Source organism: Opisthocomus hoazin, chromosome 3, assembly GCF_030867145.1.
Source record: "Opisthocomus hoazin isolate bOpiHoa1 chromosome 3, bOpiHoa1.hap1, whole genome shotgun sequence".
Taxonomy (NCBI): Eukaryota; Metazoa; Chordata; class Aves; order Opisthocomiformes; family Opisthocomidae; genus Opisthocomus; species Opisthocomus hoazin.
In genome coordinates, this window is record NC_134416.1 from 21,567,880 (window position 1) to 21,580,393 (window position 12,514).

Here is a 12,514-nt window from a genome sequence, read left to right on the forward strand (position 1 = left end):
TGCCGAAGCAGGGTCACCTACAACAGACTGCACAGGACCGCGTCGAGGAGGGTCTTGAATATCTCCAGAGAAGGAGACTCCACAACCACCCTGGGCAGCCTGTTCCAGGGCTCCGTCACCCTCAGAGGGAAGAAGTTCTTCCTCATGTTCAGACGCAACTTCCTATGCTTCAGTTTGTGCCTGTTGCCCCTTGTCCTGTCGCTGGGCACCACTGAAAAGAGTCTGGCCCCAACCTCTTGACACCCACCCTTAAGATGTTTGTAAACATTTATTAGGTCCCCTCTCAGCCTTCTCTTCTTCAGGCTGAACAAGCCCAGCTCCCTCAGCCTCTCCTCATAGGAGAGATGCTCCAGTCCCCTCATCGTGTTCGTAGCCCTCCGCTGGACTCTCTCCAGTAGCTCCTCATCTTTCTTGAACTGGGGAGCCCAGAACTGGACAGAGTACTCCAGAAGGGGCCTCCCTAAGGCAGTGTAGAGGGGAAGGAGAACCTCCCTCAACCTGCTGGCCACACTCCTCCTAACGCATCCCAGGATCCTATTAGCTTTCTTGGAAGTCTCTTGAAGTCTTAGGATTGTACCAAACAGAATTCACAGAAGATGAAGGACAGATGACAACACCGAGACGACCCTGAAACCAAGCGGGACCTGAAACCAGCGAGGGAGAATACTGCTAAGACAGAAGAATAGAGAGAACTTAATAAACAATGTACTTAAAGAAACAGAACAGTTGCTTAGAAACTTATGAAGATTCTAGACTTGATGTAATCGGTGTAAGAAATGTATATAAACTGGTCTAGCGAGTTGAGCTTTGCCACTCACTGAGGTGATGCCCCAACTCTGAGTTGTGAATAAAGCAATGCCTAGTGTAACCCACTCGTGTGACAGTAAAATCTTTAACATTCTCCTCAGCCTGCTCTTATAGCTCCCCTGTTACAGGGCTGCTCTACAGATCCCCTGTCTTTCTGGGGCCCACGCCACCACTCACCCTTCTGCCCCACACGTACCCCACAGCTTCCCTCTGACTGCTCCACCTCTGCGTCTCAAGGGGGGAATTGCTTGAGGAGAGAGCATGCAAGTGGCCCATTTCTCCTGTTCCCCATTCCAGGCAGTCCTTCTCACCAATGTCCAGCACCTCCCACCAGCGCTGACACAGGGACTTGGATGGGAAAACACCCAGTGTCCCTTTGGGCAAGGAAGAGATGCTGCATCTGTGGTATGCAGCTAGCAACTATTTACTTTTACTCAGAAAACAATGATTTAGCATGATACACTCTTGGTAAAAAAAATCTCCTGAAGGAATTTGCACTGATGCAAAAGTGAGCATTTCTCTCAAAATGTTTTGGGTACTCTTCTGTTCCCTGGAAATTTTCCACAGAGTTTGCAGTGAAATTCTGGCATGGCACACTGTTGACTGCTCCACTTTACATGTCCCTGGAAATGTTCTGTAGGAGAGCGAAGTTGAAGTGCCCTCCACGCTCAGAAAGGTTGGCTGAAAATGGGCTGTGTGCCCAGCAGAGCGGCAGGAGTTCGGGGAAGGTGAACGCAGTGACAGCGAAAGGAAGCGTGCACGGCATGGTGCATACTGGCAGGCATGGGCTGCTCCGTCCTGGTGGTCCTTTCTTCCCACTCCTCCACCTCCTGCATACCAGCCTGACAAATCTTCTGCATATGTTCTTTCTAAAAAATCATGAGTACCTGCTGGATTTTATGGTTCTGATAAGACAGCTTTGCAAAACAAACACTAATGTGTGACAAAACAGAATGTCGTCATAATTCTTCTTTCCACCATCTGCCATCAAAGATCATTCCCAAATGGATTCTTGTTACAAGTAGTTTAGTTTTGCTAGTTACTTCTTGTCCCCCTGAGCAACTCAGCTGTTCTGAAAGCAAGTGGACCAAAAACTCCTCCACCTTCTCAGTCTGCTGGTGTGCATTGCAACTCATTTTGGTCTGAGAGGATTAGAATCCTACCAAGATTTTTACAGCCCGTTCCAAGTTCTCCTTCTCCACAGGGACAGCAGACAGCATGCAAAGTGAACAGAAACACTGGCAGAACTTGTCAGACCTTCAAGGAAACAACCCTTTCCTCCCCAGAGAGTTTTTCCTTCTTTCAGGATGGACCACCTTGAGTGTTTTGAAAAACAACACTTCAACGCTGTTCTGCACTGCCATGAACCATACAAATGCCCAAGGCACACCAGGTGGGCTGGCTAGATTTTAGAGTAGCTAAAACAATCACCCCCAAATAAATCATTTCTCAGCATCAACCAACAAAACTCTTACAATGTGATAACAATATCTAATTTACAACTTCATTTGGGTTTTATTTATTTCATTTTATTTCAGCTCATTTGTTTTTCTATGTACAATTTGTAATATATTTTTAACTTACCAATGAAGCAGCAAAGACCCCTAATTACTATTAGCTATTGCTATTAATAATTAATTAGTATTTAATGATATTTAGCTGCTTACTCTTTTGGGTATGAACAGTGAACAAGAGGTTGTGATTGAGGAGCTTACCTGTGTGCACATTGGCACATACCTAATTACAAGTCTAAAGGACTTTAAATATGAGTGACAGCTGGAGAGAGCTAGAAATAAGGATTCACATGGCCAAGGTTGGATGTAGTAGTGGGAGGGGGTTCAATGCACCATGAGGACACATGACCAGCCCCAGTGGGTCATCTGAGCCCAGAGGGATACAAGGGTGGCCGCTGCCGAACAGGACCGTCTGGGAGCCCTGAGGCTTTGCACAGACATGTAACCAGGTGGCTTGGCCACAGTCAAGGACACCAACTGACTCAGGGAGTCCAACATCCCTCTGGCATGGCTGGTGGACCAGCCAGGACCCAAACAATTGTGATCATGGGGGATATCTCTGAGCATTTTCGTGGTGGACTTTCTTCCCTCCATCAGCTACTCTGAATAAAACTGCACAGGACCTAGCTTGCATCTGCTAGTTGCTCCTTTGGGAAATATTCCCCCAGGTGTTGTTTACCTCCAGCGAATCAATGTCAGAAGTTTCTGCTGCTGATTCTACCAGAAGCAGCAAATTTCCCTGGAGATGTGTCACTGTGCAGGCGCTGTTGATCCACAGCAAACTTGTCCAGGAGCTTAGCAGGGCTGGCTACTCTCTGAATGACACTTTGTTATCTGGTGCCAAATCTGGTTTTGTACCATAATACTAAACATATCTACTTACCAAAAGAAATTACTAATATCTTAGACATAATTAAGAAATAATAACTATTTAAACGTGTGAACTGGATCTGGCTGGGATGGAGTTAACCTTCTCCATAGCAGCCCACAGGGTGCTGTGTTTTGCATTTGTGGCTAAAGCAGTGTTACTAACACACCAGTGTTTTGGCTGTTGCTGGGCAGTGCCCCCACAGCATCGAGGATTTCTCTTTTTCCAGCTTTGTCCCTGTAGCAGGTAGGCCAGGGGTGGAGAAGAGTTTGGGAGGGCACACAGCCAGGACAACTTACCCGAACTGGCCAAAGGGATATTCCATACCATATAACATCATGCCCAGCAAAAAAGTGGTAGAGAAGAGGTTGAAGCTTTTGGCTTCCAAAGTGACTGTTGCTCAGAGACTGGCTGGGCATCAGTCTGCTGTGGGAGGTGGGGAGTGACTGCCTTTTCATCTCCTAGTTTTCCCCCCTTTTTCCTTCACCTATTAAATTGTCTTTATCTCTACCTGCAAGTTTTCTTGCTTTTGCTCTTCATATTGTCTCCCCCTTCCTGCTGGGGTAGTTGGGGGGGTAAGCGAGCATCTCTGTGAGGGCCTAGTTGCTGCCTAGGGTCAACCCACTGCGGTGCACCATCAGCTATACAGGGTATATGTAATGCACTAGGGATTCAATTTATCTTTATGGTCAGTCCAGAGAAATTGGTTATGATACCATGAAGTTTACCTCTGGGTCTCTCCATTTGCTCTGAATAATGCCACCACAGATTAATATGTCAAGCTACATATGGCTCCTCATTCAGACCTTCACTGAAACTATTTTTCTCACTGAGGTCTTATTCACCAGCTGAGTTTGGTCAGAGCAGATTTACAGTTTGTACATCTCTATCCTTTACAAATCCACCCATGCTCATTGACTCCTCCAGTCTCAAAAAAATACATCTGCATTCTCAGGAGGTTATTTGAGAAAGTCAAATCAATGACCCTGAGGTGGCAGAAGGGACTTGCCTACAGTATCACAGAATCACAGAATCACAGAATGGTCGGGGTTGGAAGGGACCTCTGTGGGTCATCTAGTCCAACCCTCCTGCCTAAGCAGGGTCACCTACAGTAGACTGCACAGGACTGTGTCGAAAGCCTTGCTGAAGTCAAGGTAGACAACATCCACGGCTCTCCCTTCGTCTACCCAGCCAGTCATTTCATTGTAGAAAGCTATTAGATTGGTCAGGCATGATTTCCCCTTGGTTAATCCATGCTGACTACTCCTGATAACCTTCTTTTCTTCCACTTGCTTGATGATGGCCTCCAGGATAAGCTGCTCCATCACCTTTCCTGGGATGGAGGTGAGGCTGACCAGCCTGTAGTTCCCTGGATCCTCCTTCTTGCCCTTTTTGAAGACTGGAGTGACATTGGCCTTTCTCCAGTCCTCGAGCACCTCTCCTGTCCTCCAGGACCTTTCAAAGATGATGGAGAGTGGCTCAGCAACAACATCCGCCAGCTCTCTCAGCACTCGTGGGTGCATTCCATCGGGGCCCATGGATTTGTGGACGTCCAGATCGCTTAAGCAATCCCACACAGAGTCTTCCTCGACCAAGGGAAAGTCGTCCTCTCTGTAGGCCTCTTCTCTTACCTCTGGGGCCTGGGATTCCTGAGGGCCAGTCTTAGCACTGAAGACTGAAGCAAAGAAGGCATTCAGTAGCTCTGCCTTCTCCGCATCCTCCGTCACCAGGACACCCGCCTCATTCAGCAGCGGCCCCACATTGTCCCTAGCCTTCCTTTTGCTGCTGATGTAGTTGAAGAAGCCCTTCTTGTTGTTTTTGACATCCCTTGCCAGCTTCAATTCCAGGTGGGCCTTGGCCTTTCTCGTTGCATCCCTGCACGCTCTGACCACATTCCTGTACTCTTCCCAAGTGGCCTGCCCCTCTTTCCACATTCCATGGACCTTTCTCTTCCACCTGATCTCTCCTAGAAGCTCCTTGTTTAACCATGCAGGTCTCCTGCCTCCTTTGCTCAGTTTCTTTCTCAGGAGGATGCATTGCTCCTGAGCATGGAAGAAGTGTCGTTTAAAGAGCGACCAGCACTCTTGAACCCCCCTGCCTTCGAGAGCCCTGGCCCACGGGATTCCTCCGAGTAGCTCCTTGAAGAGGCCAAAGTCAGCCCTCCTGAGGTCCAAGGTTTTGATCCTGCTTATCGCCCTGCTTCCTCCACGCAGGATCCTGAACTCGACTATTTCATGGTCACTGCAGCCGAGTCTACCTCTGATCTTCACATCCTCGAGCTTTAAACTGAGAGCTAAAAAAACCCACCATATTCAAGCAACTATGTGCAATAACTGCAGATTTGAAAAGAGATAATTTGACAAGTCCAAATAATTCTTGGTGGCAGTGCTTTCTACTTTGGAAGATTTGAGAGCGACACCACTGGTCTCAGTCTTCAGTCCTGGTACTTTTAGCCTCCTCATACCTGTGCAAGCAGTAATAGCTTCAGCATCAGCCTGGTTTAATTGAAGATGTCCCTGCTCATTGCAGGGGGGTTGGGCTAGATGGCCTCTTTAGAGTCCTTTAGGTCCCTTTCAACCCAAAGCATTCTGTGATTCTATGATCACGAACCTCTGCAGCCACAGTCTGACAAAAGAGTGTGTGTTGTCAGTCCTGTTTCCTTACAGCACTTCACCACGGCATGTTGGCAAGCAGTGCGCTACAGTCAGACAATGCTACACTAATTCTTTATCTTTTCAAGCACTTGTTTTTAGCATGAGAGAAGATCCCCTCTCAGGTGTTATTCCCTGTCCAGTGGAGTCCATTTCAATTACTTCTTGGAGATCCCAAAGCCATGTAGACATGTTCTTTTGACACAAAAGCATACAAAAGCAAGCTATGATATAAAAAATTGTGATATTTTCCCTCTTACTCAAAAATGTGGCAACATCTAATACTGAAATAAAACTGAAGCAGCTCTCAAAAGAATATTTCATAGATTTATGTGCAAAAGTGGCAATAAATGGAAACTTGAATCTTCTAAAGTCACACAAATCATCATGCCTTCAATACTAACAAAATGTACCAAAAGTCTTTTTCCTCCCTGTTTAGCTCTATACATCAAATCATCAATAAAAGTTCATGTATGGTAAACTTCACAAAAAGTCTCAAAACAGTTAGAAAAATTATCTCTTGTACTTGCAATAATAAGACAATTATGCCTCTTCACTAAGTAACAAAGTTCATCTGAATGGGAACAAATTAACAGTTGATTGATATGATCTAGAGCTGTTAGGCAAAGCTCATAGAGATGTTTCTAGAGAGGAACTTAAGCTTGACTTGACAACCTCTCTGGGTAGTCTGCTACAGTGTACCTCACAGTAAAAGGTTTTATTCATAGAATCACAGAATAGTTTGGGTTGGAAGGGACCTTTAGAAGTCATCTAGTCCAACATCCCCATAATGAGCAGGGACAAATTTTTTTTAATATTTAATTGGAATTTGCTGTATTTCAATTTGTGCCCATTGCCTCTTGCCCTGTCACTGAGCACCTCTGAGAAGAGCTTGGGTCCAGCTTCTCTCCCATCAGGTATTTATACACAATGGTAAGATCCCCCTGAACCTGCTCTTCTCCAGGTTGAACAATCACAGCTCTCTCAACCTCTCTTCACATCAGATGCTCCAGTCACTTCATCATCTCTGTGGACTTTCACTGGACTCACCCACATGTCTTTCTCATAGTGAGAAGCCTAGCATGGGACACAGTAGCCCAGATGTGTCTCACTAGTACCAAGCAGAGGGGAACGATCATCACCCTTGACCTGCTGGCAATGTTCTGTTTACTGCAGCCCAGGAGGTTTGTGGGCTTTGCTGCAAGGGCTCATTGCTGCCTCAGCTTGTTCACCAGGATCCACAGTGCCTCATATCTGCAGAGCTGCTTTCCAGCAGGTCAACCCTCACTATGTACTAATGTGTGGGGTTATTCATCCGCACGTGGACAACTTGAGTTGAGTACCAAGCAAAAAGATTAAGAAACCTGCAACCTGGGATTCACAACAGTCAGAAAGATCTGAGAGGAGAATGAGCCATCTGTCTTTAGTACTAGTGATAGAGCATTCACCCGAGAAATGAGACATGCCTCTGGCTTTAGTCTAGCCCCTAGGGAATTCAGCCTTCGTGTATATCCTGCTCCCCAGGAGATTTAGTTTCCTATGCATTACCTGAAGGAAAATCAGAGCAGATCAAGTACTTCCACATGTCCTTTTGAGGATGGGTCCAAGCACAAGGGGCTGACATCCCCAGAAAAGCAAGTCAGTACCCATCAAGTAGGGGAATCAACTAAGTTGATTGTGGGGACCAAAGAACAAAATGGCTTCTGGTCTCTGCACTTACTGCCAAGATGATTTTTTTCCCTACATTTTTTTCTTTTGTTTAATGCTGTCCAATGAAAAATGCATAAATAATCCTTGTAGCAGAGACAAGGATTCACATTAATCCCCTCCTGTTTAAGCACTATAACTACTAGACTACTAGCAAACAGTTCTTCCTTCAGAAAACAAAACTTGCTGTTTTAGGATGCTCATTCCCTTACAGATGACAAGGGTTGTTGTTACATTATCTGTCCATTGCCCAGGATTCAAGTTGTTGTTAAAAAATTTAAGTTGCAATATAATTGTCTTGCTCAACATTTTATTAGAGGAGCAACAAAAATCCATCACAAATTAATCTCCACAGTGGCATGCATTACAAAATGCTTCTCTTGAACAAAAATTGTTTTTCATTTTTAGAAGGACTACATTTATCAGCAGTACATTTCTCTGAACAATTTCACAATCATATTAATAAACAAATTTATAAACCACATGCAGTGACAGAATGGGAACAGAATTACACTGGGTTGGCAAAAAAGAAATTCCTTCTAAACCAGCTGCTCTTGGATAGTTTGTGTGAATTAAAATTCTCAGGATTCAGCTCCCAAATTAAGGAAATCTGAAGTCCCAATCACTTCAGCTACACCAACTCATTGGCGTTTGCTGTATCACTGTATCCCAGTAGTAATGAAAAATCATGAGAAAAGAATCTCTTATTGAAAAGAACAAAACAGCAAAGAAACAATTCTGTCGAAGAAGAGATAACAAAATACTGAAAGATAATTTTGAAATTTCACTGCAGTTTGTAACAAATAAACCAACTGTACACAGTAGAATTCATACAATAGTGGAGAAATAAATCAGCATATGTAGCATTGTTGAAAGAGCAGTTTAGCTTTGCACATTCTTGAAATAATACGTTTTTTTCCATGCTGACAATGCTCAGATCTGGGGTGTTTTTTTAGAATAGCTTTTCAAAAAACCACCAAGAAATATTTGTCTGCTTCCAAAGGCCAAGTGATTGATCCAAGCATTCGCTGTGTAGTAGGGGAGCTACGACAGCAGCTCCTAAAGTAGGATCAGTCCTTCAGTCAGTTGGATTGGATCATTGTTTTTGAAAGGAAGCTAGTGAGAGCTTTATCGTTTGGCTTGTGCCATTCATTTCCACAGGAGCATCATATACGCCTTCACAATACATTGGAGCTGCTTTAGTATATCCTTAACTCTGATCTCAAAGAAGTCATGCACTAATTTGAACCAAAGCATGTTTTAAATACACGTAACCTTTCTCAGCTGCACAATTTACCAGCACTGAAGCTTCCAACATCTCAGTATTTCACATGGGAAGTGATGTAACTTCAAAAGCCTGATGCCACAGCAGCATCTCTTCTGTTACACGCTGTGTAAAGTTCTGAATAAACATGCAATAAAAATGCAGTCTTTTACATCAAAGCCATTAAATGAAGATACAGACATGGATTTCAATACTGCTACCAATCAGACAATTCTTTGAAACCAAGTGTTGCAAAGGAGTCTGTTATCCACAAAGTAAGTATATAAAGGTAAATAATTATACTACTGCAGTCAGTAGTTGGCATCCAGTCATTTTCACTTCTAGTAAAAAAGTTTGTTATATTAAATAATAAACCTAAAATCACACAGACTTTTAAATAAATACATGCTCACATATCAAATCTGATCTGCAACATCTAGGTACAACAAAAATGTTGGTTGCTGTTGAAAACAGAAGGGCAAGCACAGAAATAAATCTAAAATCACATTAGCAAGGTATCTAGCAAAGTTTCATAGTGTTGTATGTAGGAATTAGTATAAAATTAGCATGGATTTCATTAATAACACCTATAAAGACATAGTCACAGCACATTGTGAGTTAAAATCACACCTTAACTTCGATCTGGAATTTTAGATATTGCATTTGTGCACACAATTTTGCATGCATAATTGTTTCTGTTTGCACAAATAAATACCAGCATGAAATAATTCCTTTTCGGTTGTTATTCTAAGTGATGGTGCATACAAAATCACCTACATAGATTTTAGCACTTGATGAAACCTCACTAAGAATATGCACTTACATACCTCACCTGAGCATCTGAAAAGAAAGAACTATGGAGACAGAGGCTGAGAAAGCAGAAAGTTACTTTATAAGCAAAGAGGCAAATAAAAAAATTTACTTCTGATATTGTCAGTCTGTACTCTGAAAAAGGTCAAGATAAAAGTATAAGTTTGTGTTACTGTTATCACATGAATACTTTGCTCAGTTCTGAGCCCAGCCCATTGGGCTCCCAGCAGACAGTATGACCAGGTTTCTGTGACGTGCGTTCTCTTGGCCTGCTGCTTGTCCTGGGGGTCTGCTCGCTATTTAAATAAGCAGAGGACCTAGTTCTGGCACCTCTTTAGAAAGCCTGGGAGGTAAGGCCTGGTCTGAAAGTGCTGAAGAGGATAGATGCCCAACTGCTAACAGCATTTGAAGAGCAGGAGGATTTCTATGTGCCGGCTCCACTGGCAGCCGCCTCCCCACTCTCTCCTTCTGATATCGACCCAGGGATCCAGTCTGATCAGCTGGTGCTGGCAGGCTGCACATGAAGGCTTTACTCCTTCAGGTACAGAAACTTGCTTTTACTTTGAATATGTCTCTTGGCTAAGTAAATATAAATGCCTGTGTAAGATTTCTCAGAAAATTTCATTTTACTGTGACAGTTGCTATGGAGGAAAGGTTATACACGTTCACAGAATCACAGAATCACAGAATGGTAGGGGTTGGAAGGGACCTCTGTGGGTCATCTAGTCCAACCCCCCTGCCAAAGCAGGGTCACCTACAGCAGGCTGCACAGGACCTTGTCCAGGCAGATCTTGAATATCTCCAGAGAAGGAGACTCCACAGCCTCTCTGGGCAGCCTGTCCCAGGGCTCCGTCACCCTCAGAGGGAAGAAGTTCTTCCTCAAGTTCAGATGGAACTTCCTATGCTTCAGTTTGTGCCTGTTGCCCCTTGTCCTGTCACTGGGCACCACTGAAAAGAGTCTGGCCCCAACCTCCTGACACCCACCTTTAAGATATTCATAAGCATATATTAGGTCCCCTCTCAGCCTTCTCTTCTTCAGGCTGAAGAAGCCCAGCTCCCTCAGCCTTTCCTCATAGGACAGATGCTCCAGTCCCCTCATTGTGTTCGTAGCCCTCCGCTGGACTCTCTCCAGTAGTTCCTTGTCTTTCTTGAACTGGGGAGCCCAGAACTGGACACAGTACTCCAGATGGGGCCTCACTAGGGCAGAGTAGAGGAGAAGGAGAACCTCCCTCAACCTACTGGCCACACTCCTCTTGATGCAACCCAGGATCCCATTTGCCTTCTTGGCAACCAGGGCACACTGCTGTCTCGTGGTTAATCTGTTGTCCACCAAGACACCCAGGTCCCTCTCCACAGAGCTGCTCTCCAGCACGTCCGCCTCAAGCCTGTACTGGTTGTGGTACCTCTCCTTGACTTCTTATGGTGGCAAACTGTAGCTTTAAGCAAGCTTGAGCAGTAAAATGCCATAGAACTGAAATTTCACATCCAATTCTACAAAGGAAATGTTTGTTCAAAGTGTATGTCACTGATATAGTATTGTCTTTATGAGATATGATTGCTAGGTACTCCCTCTAGTATAACATTGGTACTCTCTTTTGGCAGTTGAACCTTGGTCAGCTTTGCTAGCTTGGCTGCTGTGTGACTTACTCTGTCGTTATTTTTTTACTTACCACTTTAAAAGCAGAAAAGAGTCTGGACATCCCCTTTCCAGGTGTGTGGGCCCCAGTACAGAGGATTTAGAAAACAATGGAACACAGCCCTCACAGATTTAGCTGCTGGTTCTGCTGCAGCCAAAGCTCTGCCAGCTCCTGTGCCTCAGAGAACAGGCTCCAGGGCACAGCCTGCCTCTGGCACCATTTTCTGCCTGGGTTTAACTCTGAGTCCCCATAATTAGAGGTAAAAGTCTCAAGAAGCAGGATACTCCCCTTGTCTCGCTGCCTCTGCCAAAATGAAAAGGCAAGTGCTGATGGAAATAAAAGATAAAAAGGGCTTTCTGGAGTAAGTTTGTCATGTCAGTAATGCTGATTAAAAAAATCCTGCTGCTGGTACCTTCCACGCCCTGCCATCGTTCTGCTGAGCTAGAAAGTACCTGGGGAGCTCTGCAAGGTTAAAACAGGTGTTAAGGCAAGGGAGCAGACAGAGCAGGATGCGGATGGCTCCCTTACTCCTTGCCATCCAAAGAATGTCAGGTGGGGGCTTTTGGATGCAGCAGACATGAGTTCACCTTGAAATTTAAATTTGAGAGCTATCGGGGTATTTTTAGTTCTTTTTAAGTTCACAGTTATGGCTGAATGTAAGTGGAAGTGGTTTGAATTGGGGAAGTGGCTGTATACACAAAGAAAAGCTGGATAGGAGAGCCTTAGCTCTCAGCTAGTGAGGCTGCCACTTTTATCCCACACTGGACAAGGATTTTTACCACAACAAGCAGGATTTTTGCAGTTTTTTAAATGTCATGTGCAAAAGCTGTGCAAAATGTTCGTAGCGAACAAGAATACGCAGGCATCTTCCCCAGTTTCTGTTACTGCTGCACAGGAATGGGAAAATATAGTTCTAGCAGGAGCGCGAGCTGGTCTACAGCAAAGCCAAAGTGACACGCGGAGTTCAGACCACAGCTGGGGATCGGGGAAACTGTGGCCCCAGGCGGCTTGTCATCCGCTCTGTGGGAAGAGTGTGCAAGCGGGTGTGCTGGTGACTTCTCCAAGGGAACGGGGATGAGCCACGGAGAGCAGTAACCTCAGCTGCAGCCAGAGCAGGCGGGTTGAGTACGGCCTACAAACTGATCTTTTAGAATATAACTTTTTGTCTCTGGCTCCAGCTTATCAAAATCAGTGCTAAAAGTCATCATGTAAAGGGAACATTTACAATGAATTAGAAAAATTAAGAAAAGGTAGCG